At 35.1% G+C, this 15,638-nt stretch overlaps 1 protein-coding gene across 10 annotated transcripts in view; it reads left to right on the top strand.

Moving 5' to 3' along the window:
* The window catches only part of frmd4a (FERM domain containing 4A), a 275,536-nt gene that overhangs the window by 140,713 nt on the left and 119,185 nt on the right, over nt 1-15,638 (top strand). The window lies entirely within an intron of this gene.

Here is a 15,638-nt window from a genome sequence, read left to right as displayed (position 1 = left end):
TATTATTTTAATATTATTATAGTTATTATTAGTAGAAACTCACTCAAAACACATTGAAAATGTTGAGATTTACAGTATAACATCATAAACCAGCTTAATGCAAGAGGATTGCTAATTGAAAATAACCTGTATTATTTTACAAGCAAATATTCACTTTTCTGTGTCTTGCTGAGTTTGAAATGCAGATTTCTGTAGTCTACTATATATCTTAGGAGGTGTTAAGAAGAATACTCATGGACTGTTTGATATCTACATTCCACAGCTCCTAAATGTTAGTAACATTCAGTGCATTGGCACAACAAATCTAAGAAAGTGAACATATTAGTGCCTGGAAAAGCTAAAGGGTTCTGTAATTCTGTAACATTTTCATCTTACAACGAGACCTCTGCTGGACCATTCCACTTATCCCACTGTGGGAACTTCTTGATGACCTGATATAAGAAAACGTTGGTCCAGTCGGTTTGTCATCTTGGATGGATCTGTGTCATTGCAACCTAGTTATTCCTCTCTTTCATTTTGTCTTCCAAATATAAATAATCATAAACTGTAATCAAATCAAAGAAGAAAATGCCAGCAGTAATCCTAATCAAACCACAGGGTGCAACATGAATAATAATAATACTAATGAATTACTATAATGAACAATGAATTATAATTTAGCCATATCAATAGATTTGATTGCAATAATGAGGTATATTGAAACCAAAACTGCATATATATGAGCTAGAGTGTAATATAAGGGAACAATGTGACAACTGAAATCATGGTGTACAATACATTATAAGAGAGCAAAATGAGAATAGAAACTGTATCCAAATCCAAGAGCAAGTAAGGATCAAGTAAGTAACTCAGATATTTCTGAGTAAATTGTATCATCAGTATTGGAGTACTGAGGTGCAAACTGAAACAAAGTAATTGTTTTATCACTCTTTTACATTGAAAGAATAATAAAAAAATATTTTGAATGTTTTATAGTTAAGTATTTTAAATGTATTGTGTGTTGGAACCATATTACCATCCTGGGGGATGTTGAGAATAGCAACAAAATTATACAAAATAAGTACAAACGTAAAATATTTTCGGTGTACATATTTCTGTTTAAGTCAACTTAAAAGCAGTTTTACAAACCCCAATAATCACTGTACTGTCTACACTGGACTATCTATTTAGACAAGTTCACAACTAGAGCTAGTCAGGGTATGTGAAACCAGTCCCTAATGTACAGTCTATTTTAGTGCTGTAGTTATTCCTTGGACACCCTATTGATAAAAGATTAATACAACATTGCAGTTATTTTTTCTCTTAAAGATGCACTTTGTGCCATCAGAAGATGAAACACTGCATCACTCTCATTTTAAAGAGTAGAGATCAATTATAAATCCTAGGAACACACAGTGATGGCCAGGGAACTCATAATCAGGGTTATTTCAAACCTTGATCTCAACTCCGGTTATTACGTCTTCTGATTTGCATTCAAAATCCACTTTTAATGAAGGGAATGATTTATGACTTCCTGGTAGTGATTCTTTGCAATAAAACTTTTGTTCTGCATTACTCACACATAGAAACTTGAAATCTCAGGAATACAGTCTTCATTCAGTAGCATAATATATTTGGTTTATTTGTGAACTAATGATGTGATTAATTTAACTCATTTAACGCAACCACTAAATAGTCCTGTATTGCTGTTGTCTGACCTGAGTGCTGATGAATGTTGTTTTTTTTTATTATCTGTCTTGATGTGAGAAGGGAAAAAGGAAGGAAACTGAGCTAAAAAAAATCAATCATTCTGCTTTAATGGAATTTTTCATAATAGAGAACATTTTAGACAAGAATGTGCAAATTTTAGCTTTTGTTCGTGAATGTGAAAGTGGAATAAGGAATATGGTACTGACTGCACAGCAAGGACTTTCAATAACTCCAACAATAAAAACAATACTTTCTACTATTTCCTTGTATGAGACAGTATTTACATTCAGAGGAGTTCTTACATTACTAGTAGTAGTACATAAATAATCTAACTTGCTCCTTAAAATCTTCTTATTTTACAGATATGTAGTGAAGAAAGCATTGAGGGAAGGCAGAGATAATAATACTGCAAATTATCTCTGACAGGATATGGATAACCTGCAATGGACCGCATTGCCATCCAGATTGTAATTCTGCTATACGCCCTATGCTTCTGGGATTGGCTCCAGGCTGTCATGACCCTCACAAGGAATAAGTGGTTTTCTGATAATGGATGGATGGAAGGATTAGGATAAGGTGACTTGGCTTAAACCCTGCAGCCTCTGACCTTTAAAAATGACTAGATGCGAAACAACTCTGCAAAAGCGGAGCAGAATGTGCAGAGGGCAAAGTTCATACACCAGTGACGTACTGTAATAATTTAAAATCAAACGTTAAAGGGTTTTGTTTTTCAAATGTGTAAATGACAAAAGAAAACCTTTTGACCTTAACATTTATTGTGCACTTAAGACAAGCATTTTTGAAAAAAGGGGGTTTACCACAGAAGCCTTTTCAAGTTACCCTGAAGCCACAAAAGCTGTTTAAATTCTATGAAGTCAATGATGTAGCTATACATTTTGGTTGTATAACACATTTTCCCATTTGTTTTTAATGAATTTGTATTTATATAGTTTAAGCTTGTATTTTTTTTGATTGTGTATATAATTTTCATTGACATTGGCTGCCAATAATATCCAGATGTTTTCTTCAGAGATTGCTCATTCCCTAGGTGTGATCTTTTCAAAGATCTTCTATGTAGCTTCGCTTAGGTTGCTGTGTATAATGCCATCAGATTGTTTTCCCAGGGTGTGTTGCTGGCTTGCCAAATGTGCATCTGTCATCAAGTGTTTTGTACAAAATTCTCATTTAGTATTAGCCTTTGTATGTCTCACAGGGACCTTATGTATATGTCAAATATATTGGTAGAGCTGCCAGACTTTAGCTTATGTTTGATTGTTAGTTGTATTGGACTATAAAATAAAATTAACAAGGACACTAACTAGTCATTATCAGATAACCACAATTTAGATTGTCACTTGGCAATTCTAATAACTTTAAAGACAGAAACAATGAATGAAGGCCTAAAGAAACAATAAATCCTAATATAAATAATGCTTTTCACGTAAACATAGATTTTAAGTTTCAGTTGGACTTGGTCTGAAAACAGAAAATATAGTAACGCAGAAAGCTTGAGTGTACTCTAAGTAGAAGACAATCATGCAGCAAAGAAATGAGTTTGAAGACAAATGTTTGCCAATATCAGATGTGTCCTCAGTGTGTTCAACATTATTTACTGCCTGCTCCTCCCTTCAATGCTGTCATAAAACCTCTGCTTATATTCTTCAGGGAACAGAAAAACAGTTTACCGAAGAGCCTTTAATATACAAGTACCAATGGGAACCCCCTTGAGGCACTATGTGCCAACAGACAAATCAGAGAGATTTTCCGTCTATTGGAATGAATTGTTACTCTGTGAAAGGCATTCTTTTGCAATTAAATAGAAATCATGATGTTTTGTTGCACAGTACCTATACTTTAAAATTTCAGAAACACAGGCTCCAAACAAAAGTACTATACTTTTTCTCATGTGGGCTTTTTCACTGTTTTGAAATGCCATGATTTGGTTCATTACTCTTTCAGTGGCATCTTGGTGATGGAACTTTAAATAGGTGCCCTTAGCACCAATTGGTGTCTACTGTACATGGAAAAGCAATAAAAATGTTAATATCACATCAAAAATCATATCCATTTTGCTTAAAGGCCTGTAAATATGTCTAATATGACTTCTGCGACTTATAGGCTTGGGATTTTACAGACTAGAGAGAGTGAAGAGGTAAAGCAGCAGGGCTTTTTCCTTCTTATTGCATGTTGGGGGCTGCAACTCTTCTGTCGAGACTAGACGTCTTAGCGTTTTAGCAGGCTTTCTGTAAATTCTAACCCTAAGCCTTCCTTGACCCTCACAAGAGGTGGCTTCCCAAGTTAACAGCTCTTGCAAGCCAAAAACTGGAAAGAAAGTTAAAAGGCTAAACTGCTAATGCTTTCACCCTTAGCAGAAGAGGAGCAGCATAAAAAAAATCCACTTTTTTACCACATCAGTACATGTACTGTACAATTGCATGGATTGGGTGAATCTTATAGGTTGCTTTATTATTTTTAAGTTTTTTAAATTGTATAGGATCTAAAAACTACGAAGCAAGCATAGCTATAACTAACCATAGACATATGACAATCTTATATTTGTTTATCCCTAACCTGTGGGTCAGAATATCCATCCATTTATATTTCAGTAGATGCATTATCCTTAGAGGGTCATGGTGAGTTCAGGTTTAACCCAACAGAGGGCACAAGGCAAAGCTACAACCTAAATAAGATGTCAGTCCTTTGCAGGGAAAATGGGGGAAAATTGGACACCAGTTGGCATACTGTAGTTTATTTTTGGATTGTGGGAGGAAACAGGAGCATTTGTATAAAACCCGTGCAGACGAGTAGAACATTAAAATTCTGCACAGAATGCATCCCAGAACACTGGTCAATGCAGAAACATTTTTTTTTTCTGGAACAGAAATCAAGAGAAATACAATATAATAACAATTACAAATTGTTTGAAATACTATGTAAAAATCATGTTATCATGGGACTTTGAAAATAACATCCATTTAGCAGGCTAGGTAAGAAAAACAAAATTGTCTGATTTTATACATATACTGTATATATATATATTACTGGTGAAATATGTATAATATCTGAGATTTACAGCAATCAGAAGTCACTGTGAGGATTAAGAAAGTGGATTATAGAAAGTGGTTTGAAATATTTTTGACTGCTGTTATTTGCAGAGCTGTAACGGTCCACGCAGTGATGTTGGCATGGTCTTGACCCCATGCTAGTGTCATGAAATGCTATCACATGCTCACACATTTGGCTTAAAATTAAATCAGTGTTGTAGTAATGAACTTCTCTGGGCTTTTTCTAATTTAGCATTTTGCGTGCTGTACAGTATTTCCAATTACTTTAAACAGCAGATTGGCTTAGACTTCATTTAGATTTAGATGGAGGAAACTTGACCTGAATAGTTGTATACAGTATTACTCACACATTCATTCTGTTTTTTCAGAACCTTAGTTTTTCATAAAAACCCTTGCAGACATGTCCTTTATGATTCAGAATGTACCCTAGTAGTAGAGTCTCAAATCTTCAAAGCTCAGTGCAATACCTCATGGAAATGTGTATAAATATATATGTATGTGTTTATACATGTATATTTAAATTGATGTGTGTGTGGGAGGGGGCTATTTGATCAAACACACTTGCTGGTTGAATAACACTGGTTTCAGTCTTCTTTGTTTTGATGTGGCTGTGTCTTACTGTGTTGTCTTTGAAGGCTGTCCAATCATGCCAGTCAATCTAACGCTGTTGCTTGATCTCACCACCTCCTCATTACCACCTTTAAATTAAATTTGAGTGAAAAAACAAAACGATGATCTTGATCATGGAAACCTTCCACAGGCAACTACTTTTTTAAATTTTAGAAACTGTTTTAAATATATCTTATTGCCTTTCTTTCCTCTATTTTTAAGACTATGCTCTCACTCCACACACCCAAGTCTGGGTGCTAGGTGACATACTCTAAATCACTAAATCACTAAATCACGTAGAGAACGAGTGCTTTGGCATCTGCAATTAGATATTATCTATGAATATGTATGAATTTATTCTGTGTTAAAGATTGTAATCAGTTTCTCAACGTGGGGTGAAACCACATTTAGTCCTTTGTTGAACAGAGTTTGTTCAGGTCCAGACACTCTGAGACGAACCTTACGAACTCTGATGCATTACTTTTATGTATTTGTATGTGTGATGTATTAAAAGTAAACATGTAATTTCAGATTATCCATGTTCCACGTGCTCTAATTTTGCAAAACAGGTGAGAGGTGATTGAAGGCCACACACATTTATCAAGATTTAGATATAGATTTCACTTTTCCATGGAAACTTTTTCTGCTATTCACCTTAAAGAGAAGGAATCAATTCACTACCTTCCATAAAATGTCACGATCGTAAACCCCTCCTCTTAAGGATGCTCCAGCCCTACCTTGCTTATCTCCCGCACCTGCCTCCGGTTCCAGCCCCCTGTGTTATATAAACCAGACGTTCCTGTCAATCTGGGCTTAGCTTTGGAAGATGGACACCTGGAACTCCGCCTACCAGCGAGTCCAGGAGCGACTCACGGCATTGGCTTCACAATGGCGTCCTGACCATCTGGGTCCGGGACACCATGGATACACCCCCTGTTTTCCTTCCAGCCCCTTGCATGCCCTTTTCCCCATGTTTTCTTCACTTCCCCCCCAGATCGTGTTGTCTGCAATGGGTCCTGAAAGAATGCTTCGTGACATAAAATAGCTTTTTTTTTCATAAAAGAATAAAAAATTCACACAAACCCTAAAAATAGCTTGACTATTTGTGAAAATTACCCTTTAAGTTATGTTAAATAGCATCTTAGAGCCATGAGTGACTTGCAAGTCCATGCAGCGTAAGAGTAAAAAAATTAGAAGTGTGACATTGCATAAATATTGCATAACTCTAGCCAAAACAACGATTTAGCCTGTCTTCATTATGACTGATTGACACTTAATACTTTTGCTGGAAAGTATTAGTATTAGTAGCTTGATTCTCTGTTGCCTTTTAAATTTACTACTTGAAATTCTCGGCATCAACAAGACTGTTACGAAGTCACAGAAGCAAATCCCTCCAGCAGGGCCTCTAGCTCAAGACTATTAGGTTGAGTGCTTTTTTTCTCCTGCAAAAATCCTCCAATCCTGCAGACTACGATTGTATACAGCACCTTTTAGGTTAATGCAAGGGAAACAATCAACTCATTGTATGTTAAAGAAAGGATCAGAATAAAGAATCTTTAAAACTGTTTTCTGTGTACTGCATTTGTAGAAGAATTGTAAATATACCTCAACAGAAACCACATACATTTGGAAATGTAATCAGGCTTCATAAAACAAGGTTGTGCTGCAGACATGTTTTATTTCAACACCAGCATATTGATGGAATAGTAAGAAGGAATAAAAATTGGCCATTATACATAGGGTTTACCATGTGCAGTTACTCAGAACAAGATAAAAGCAATAATATTGCTACTTAAGGAACATAAATATAAAATTTAACTGACAAGTACATCAAATGCCATATAACTGGTTTTGTTCATTAAAACAGCATCAGTACATTGTGTCAGGAACATCACAGCTCTACAGCTCTGCCGTGCTTTTGCTCCTGCCCCCCAGAAATGTTAACAGTGTCATCTAACAGTGCTGCTGCATGAGCACAAAAACAGAAAATAAAAACGCCCTTGAACTAGAAAGATTGCTATTGCTATTTCTACCATGATTTCTTGCAGTGTTCTCATTTCTGGGCATATGGAGTGCAGCCTATGTTTCACAAAATACCTGCAGGTCTAAAAGTCCCATTAAGAGGTCCATTTCTGCAAATGTAAAGCAGATGTTTTGCCTGAAATCGCACTCATCCTATCAGTAGGCCAGTGGCTTTATCCACAAGCTGTAGAATCATTAAGTACCAAACAGCAGCGTGTTTCTCTTTTGTGGAATTCAAAGAATCTACAAAAAAGACCCTGGCATGGATTTGTAGTTTTCCATGGTTTGGTGCATTTTTACTTGTGTTGTGAAATAAGGTTTTCATTTGCCTGCGCAGTTTGTCTGTAATTGGATGCATACAGGTCACATCAAACACCATGGCACAGAAACATCTTTCTGGAGCTATTTGAATGGAATTTAGGGTCTGACTGGTAAAACATAAAAAACCCTTCATTTAAAATGTCAATGTTTGAAACGGTACTTAACAAGCAAGTGCATGTTTAGAGATTTCACTACTCTGTTATAAACATCTGGCTTGAATAGGGCCTTAAAACTTGCTAAAAAAAAAGAAAAAGACCCTTCACTGGTCACGCAAGTTTTTTTTTATATGAAGTAACAGAAATTAAATAATTTTCAAAGTTCTATATTTTAATCTTGACTTACTTCTGTGGCCCAAATTTTACATCAACAACCTATAAATATTTGTCCTTCTTATACAGTACATATACAGTATAAATATTGGCTGTTTTCACATTTTGTTCCAGTCCATCAAAAATCTAAACCCATCCTATTGAACTACAAGTACATCATCAGACATATACAGTGTAAAAAAGTGAAATATTAGCCTAGTTTCAGAAGTGTTTTAGTTTTAATATAATTTGTATTGTTTCACTTCAAAGAATATATTACATAAATACATAACTCAATTCCTATTTCTACAAAATATAACAAATATCTGAAAAACATTTGTATTTGTATGTTTTGTACCAAAATATGATAGAACAAATACAGTACAGTGTATACTGTATATAATGCACATTTGTGCTTTATTTAAAACATTTCTAGGTATGTGAGCTCTATACACAGCTTTATATCTTGTTTTCATGGTCTTATACAGTTAATCGGTAAAACACAGAGGAGAATTATTCCAAATGTCCTGTAACACTTCAAGTTGTTTGGTCTTTATTTAACATTCAAAAACCACTTATCCCCATACAATCACAATGAGGTCCATATAGGAACTATGTGAATGCCACATCATCCCCTTACATTCCAAACAGTTTTTCACTTGTCTTTGTGCCTGGGGTAAACTGAAAGATTAATGATACATGTTCTTGAGGGCATTGTGGATCAGAACCTTCATGCACTACCTGTTCGTAGTCAGGGTACCTTGGAAGTCCTCAAAACTGATTAACTAATGGCTTAGATATAGGCACAATTGTCTTGATCCACTTTCTTGCTTCACTGTAGATGTACAGGACATTGTTATACTGCATTCTAGTCCACCTTCAAACAAGCTACCATAGATTATTATTAAATTACATTACTTTATGTAATTTTCTCCCCGGGAAATTTCATTTTTGCCACAAGTTCCAAACTCAAAAATGTTACCACCGTATATACTTACTATATATATGCCTTGTTTTGGTTTGGCACAGTTCGGTTGTCAAGCAACCAATCATATTGTACCATGTCAACACAGCACTAGATTAAGCAATGCTTCTTTTTTATACAGAAGACAGCATTCTATGCACTTTGTTTTGCCAGTACTAATCACTTGACTTCTCAATTCAGATATTTAATTTCCTTTATGTAAAGCTTGGTAGATAAAAGATTTGTGGGTTATTACTGTAAATACTTTGGTGAGAGTTGGCAGCTGTAGTGGACAATAATTATAGTTGTTAAATTGGAAAATATATAACTACTGTATATGAGGTATTGCCAGCAAATTCAGAGAGCATATTGATATATACAGTATTATGTACATGGTATTACCATTATTTAATGTCCTAATTTCTGTTTTCAGCTGAATAGGAGAGAGCAAAGCAGAATAACCACAAGTCTACTTTTCTGAGTAATATAGAGTAATTCTCTGATTGCCATGAAAACATTAGCACCATGCCCAGGAATAAACTGGCACATAGTTTAAGAACATTGTTGTGAATCAATTTCTTGCAAATACAAAGGGCGAGTATTCTTCGCAATGATTATCAGGTATAAACTCACACATATTATCCATATTGCCTCTCCTCCACAGCTGCATATACAGTACCTTATGGACCTTAGAAATATATATTCAGAATTTTTTTTAATGCTTTGTGTTTTGTATCAAACTCTGGTACTGTTTCTCTAAATTCAAAAATGCACTAGGTTTTTTCCAAACTTAGTAAATATGTATTGATGTTAGACTTGAATTTTAAACTTTCAACTTTACTTTAAACAACTAGGAAGCAAACATTGGTCTGTTACAAAGCGTTTTGAATATCAGCATGTATCATGTATCATGTGTCCTGAGGTTTAAACGTTTATGATGATTTTAAGCTTTTATCAGAGTCACTCAATCAGTTAGTATTTAAGGTGAAAAAATGCAGTATATTTAAGTCAACATTTATCATGATACAGTAAAGCACAAAACCCTATTCCAGCTTTCATCTTTATATCACCTACTGAAAGTCTATCTTTACATAGTCTTGCAATTTTAACCTTTTTTATCAATCAACTGCCGCTTTTTGTCACATTAAGTGTGTTATGACAAAGTATTTTTATTACAAACTAATGGTAACTGATGTGAAAATAAACTCTTCACAGAACAACCCAACTTCTCCATGACCAACCTTTTGTATTTAGTTTTTTTTATTTCTTTAAATTATTTTTAAATTTAAAACAAGTAAGGAGCTTATTCATTTTGACCCCTATATTCTGGCTAGTTCAAGCTAGTACAGTAAGTAGGAGTTCCCATTGGAGCGGTGAGGTACCTGTGCCTGCCGGTTGTCTGTGTGTGGTGTCATTGCTAGGAGGTTATTAAAACGCAAATAATTTGTCATCCAAATCAATGTCATTATTATTTTTTGAAGAAAAAAATTCAAGATGCAGCCAGTAGATGGGAAATGTGACCTCACGTAATGAGGTATTGTGGCAAGAGATGATTTTTATTGAACATGGGACTATATATATTTAACAATTAATATGCTGTGTCCTACCACAAAAAAAGCTTTAGATACTGTGCTTTTCAGCAAACAGAGACACTTGTGATTCATCTATCCTGTACATACAATGCAAACACTCAAGATCCTTGATTATTTGCCAGTGGTGGTGACGGATGAAGAAACATGACTGCCTTTTAGATTTAATAGAGGGAGACATTTCATTGTACCATGTTATACTGTGAACTGTATTAAATATAACTCAAGGCTACATGACCCAGTTATTTCACAGTTTGGGCAACAGCAGAAGAGGGAGGTTTTTTTTAGTCACCTCTGTCCTCTGTTTTTCAGACATTTAATGCAGGAGCCATGAACCACCACATTAAGTGAACAGAAAATAAATTTAGGGTTTTAGGAATGAAACTGACAGTTATAACTCTGATATCTCCGTATCTATCGATGTATGTTACTAGCTACTTTGAAAATTGTTTTAATACTTAGGCTTTGCTTAGTGATCCAGTTTATTCAGATATTATTTGATTACAATCGGTTACTTATTTGAAAACGTATACGATTGAGAATTATTTATTATTAGAATGAGAAAGAAACTGTACATAGCCTTAGAAGCTAATTCTGTTTTTTTACTCATCAAGGCCTTTGGGTGCTCTTCATATATTAAATGCCACTGGAACTGTCCTTTTTCTTTGAATACATGAAATATTTAACTTGCTGCTGTCACATTATTGCAGACTCATACTGTATACAGTATACAGTATGTGGAAGTTTCTCCTGCATATAGAACTTGGCTACCTTTGAAATGCAGTCAAACAAACAAGACAGACAAATATCAAGTTGTGTCATTATTACAAGAAACTGCAACAAACATACTTTATGCAAGGTATTGTAAAATTCTCAGATACAGATACAGTTGATTCGCTACAGATACTTCTGGTATTAATTATGAAATGCATTAATATTATTTTATATTATGCTGCTAGGATATATGTATATATTTCTTCAGTGGTATTAATAAAGCGTTTTCCCCAGGCAAGTGATGTAATTCAGGTTTGAAAATGCTTGAAGCACTGTTGGGTAGGAAATAAAGCTATGCAGTAAAAGTAGACAAAGGGGTGAATTGGCTATGAAAATATCTGAAGCCCAAGGTTTCTTTTGAAGTGCTCTGGCATTTGAAGGCTTAACTGGAAACAGATTTCTCCTTTATGCACCAAAGTCTTAAGATTTTCCACATAAGATTTGATTTTTGGTACTGATAAGGAATATGTTTTATATGCTGCATACACATTCATTTCTAACTGCAACAAAAAGGAAAGTTTCAAAAACTTTTTGGGTAGTGCAGGCAGTGACCTTTTATTGAATATACATGACATTCAGTGGTTCACAGTCCAGATCGTGGAGTCCCCCCGTGTCCGCTAGTCTTTATTCCAATTGGGCCCTTAATCAATATGAAAACAGAATGTTTCGGCCGTGGAGCCTTCTTCAGGTGTGAGAAAGACAACCGCTCCACAACCGAAACGTTGTGTTTTCTTTCTTCTCTTTTCAGCATGGAATAAACCTATTACTTGTTCCTTTGCAGCCTATGCATGCTGACGCAGCTACCTACCTGAACTACCTTAATCAATATGGCTAATTGCTGCCGGCAATTCATCTGCTTTCTTGTTTAGTTTTTTTTCTACTCTCTGGCCTTGGTTTCAAAAATACCCTAATACAATGGTCTTCAGTCCTGTTCCCGGGTTATCTTTTTTTACCCCAACTGAGTTCCAATACAGTGTATTGACATTTTCTGTTTTGAAGTCTTATTTAAAATTTGCTTTCAGCTCTTAAAAAGGTGAATGAGATTTGTAATTGTAATGAACCCAATTCAATAGGTTTCTGTGTGCTGTCTGAAAAATAACCAACTGGATTTAAGCAGAAGAAAAAAACACTGACTTGCTATGGGAGTTGTCTGATACAGTCTCATTTTCTTCCTTTGTCTGGTCATTATTAACTGACCACCTATTATGAGTTATGTTGTGACTAAACACAGCTACCTAGACCATTATACTTAGATCAATTAATCCATTTTGGTGATGTGTCATGACTCATGGTTCTCCAAATCATGGGCGTGATTTTGAATGTTGTTTGCCAAGTTAGAATTTGCTGGCTGTGAACACCCCCAGATGGCAAGCAATAGAGTACACAATACTCAGGCATTGTTCTCTTAATATACAGCAAGTATTGGTCTCATTCTATTTTTCTTTCTTGATTTACACCAGACCTGACATAAAACTGGATAAATTACCTCATCACCTGTGGTCAATCAACTCTCTAATGGGGGGATTTAGTATGTATGCACCAGAGAAGTATCGTCATTAGTCATGAATGATCAATTAATCAAATACAATCAATAGATATAATCTATATATCATATTTGTTCTAAAAACATAAATATATATATATAAATTGTGATGTTTCTTTTGATGTTAGTACTGTACATTAATGGCATGTCAACTATTGGTTATTTTCAAACTTCTTTCAATGTGTCAATGCGAGTTTGATATTCCACGATAATATAAAATCGATCAAATTTTCTTTTTTACAGTTTTGTAATCAAAAATACAGCTAACAAGATGCTGTAACCTTCTTGATTCTGGTGTTATTCATTCTCAAAAACATCAGTCATCAAGAGGTCACCAAATAATTTAGAATGGATTAGATTCATTCATTGAAATATTAGCAATTTATTTAGATTTACTTAGGTATTTTTTTTAATTGAATTTAATTGATGTTATTATGCTGAGACTATTTTGCCATTTCTTTTCCCGTTTGCTTCTCTACATCTAATATATGCTGATCTCATTATAGAATTACCTTGTATAAGTTACTTGTTATATGTAGATGATAGGTATGTATTAATGGGAATTCGTTTATATTCTGTATGTTTTGAAAATCATTACCTCTTGCTAACAACAAATGCTTTGATTTTTTTTTATTTACTGTCACACTTACTGTAGGTTTATTTTTTTCAGTGGTGGTCAAAATGTCAGCAGAGCAATTTACATGGTGTTGATAAATAAAGGTGTGAACCTTGAACCTTAACATGCTGTAATCTCAAAAAAGGGTTAAGTGGAATGGGTTGGAGGTAGGGGTGAGATGCGCTGATACAGTGATACTGCACTTAGTGGGATTGGAATACAATTTGCAAATTCTTCTTTTTTCAAGAAGACATGTTAAAAATAAGAACAAGTGAAGAAAAGCATCATTTTATAAATCCAAACTTTTCATTTTGCAACCCCATGAAAGAGGAGCAGGCTGCATGTTCTTCAGCATAGCTGGACTTCTCTTTGGTATAAAACCTTTCAAATATTTTTCTTTCTACTTTAATAGGGCTATTATTGACAACTGCTCCACAGTGTCAGAGGTTAGACACTTCCCAGCTTAAATTACAGATTCAGCAGCATTTATGTCTTTAATCGGCAGGTTACCTTCATTTCCTGTGTCTCTCCCTTGAAAAACAAAGTGATCCTCATTGTAGAGCAAAGACTACTTCCCCTGAGCCAGAAGGACTGTGAAACCAAAATGCAGCACATTCCCATTGGACACACAGCTCCTCAAAGGGAAATCCTGGTAGTTCCATTATATTACCCCTAAGTGCTTTGAGGTAGCAGACTGATGCAACACCTTTTGGTTTTGCCTTTATTGTACCCCTACTGTAATTATTAATTGCTTTGGACTGAACGGATATCATCACCTCTTATAAACATATTTTGCCACCTCCTTCCCAACTGCACAAGCCCCTGGCCCTTAGCTTTATTACAGTATATGACCAGAATTTCGTTACTTTTTTAGCCCCTGAAGCTGTTTCCGAATGGGCTCTGGGGATTTGTATGACATTTCATGTTTCCTTTCGAGATTATTTTAGAATCGTTTTCTGCTGAGAAGTATCATGAGAATCTGGACATTCCCATGTACTCCTAACAGCCCCATTGCATTCTGGGTTTCCTTGGTTCAAATGTTCAGCCCCCTGCTCACATTTTTAGTTAAACAACAGGGGCCTTGTGACAACGGTCCATAAACCGCTTATTTAAGGAAGCTGCCAGCAATGAAAAAAAAAGTAGTGTATCAAAAAACATAACCATCATCTGGAGCTGTTTAACTTGGATGGCTGAGGTTCCGTTTACTGGAGGATGTTAAGTCGTGCCAGATGAAGTATTACTAGTCTGCAGACTTTTAAAAAAAAATGTTTTTTTTTGTTACAACGTCAGTGATTGGTCTTCAATAAATACTGGTACATCTACAGCAGAACTTTAGATCTGTGTTAGACATTTAAGAGATATAAATGGAGGCTGTGATTTGGAACATGATGAATTTGATAGCTCTAACAGTGCTAGTTTTCTACTGGTAGATAATTTCAAGTCCCAATAGGCTATAAAGTGACTGTGGTGGAATGAGACAGTTTTGTGTCAGTTAAAATCTATACAGTAACACGTTTCCTATAAGCAAACAAAATACCACAAAATTGTCCTCTTAAACTATTATGAGCCCTGGATGAGTTTTCCTATTCATACTATAAAGCATTTTAGCATTTCAGGAGGGAGGTTGGGGGTGGTGGGGGGTTCAGACTCTCTTCAATGCCACAGAGTTTGACTTCTTGTCAAGCATACAAGATACAGAGTTGTGTTACATGTACTGTATGTATGACTTCTTGGTTTTCTTTTTTTTTTGCTAAGATGAGTCTAAATCCAATACAGTTGTGCAACTTTTATTTATGTGACTCCAACTGCCAGCTTTTCCTAAAACACATTTGGCTCCATAACTCCTACATACTCCTTATACTGCAATTGTGTTGCCATCTCATTAGCCTAAGAAATGCATATTAATTTATCTAGGAGAATAAGGGTTTCAAAAGATTTCCAAAACCTCCTGCTTTCTGTATTCATAATTTATCATACTGTAGTAGATGAGGTAGTACACTGACACTGGTAATGATGGTGATACCGTATTTTCCTTGGAACTGTGCCTATACACACTATTGTGGTATTTTAAAAATACTCCAAAGTTTGTTTACTTTCACAGATGTTGAATTTATAGGAATACTGCCTTGTAACCTAAC

The sequence above is a fragment of the Lepisosteus oculatus genome, chromosome 7 (assembly GCF_040954835.1).
Source record: "Lepisosteus oculatus isolate fLepOcu1 chromosome 7, fLepOcu1.hap2, whole genome shotgun sequence".
Classification (NCBI taxonomy): domain Eukaryota; kingdom Metazoa; phylum Chordata; class Actinopteri; order Semionotiformes; family Lepisosteidae; genus Lepisosteus; species Lepisosteus oculatus.
The sequence above is the reverse complement of the archived record's forward strand: the minus strand, read 5'-3'. Positions and strand labels throughout refer to the sequence as shown.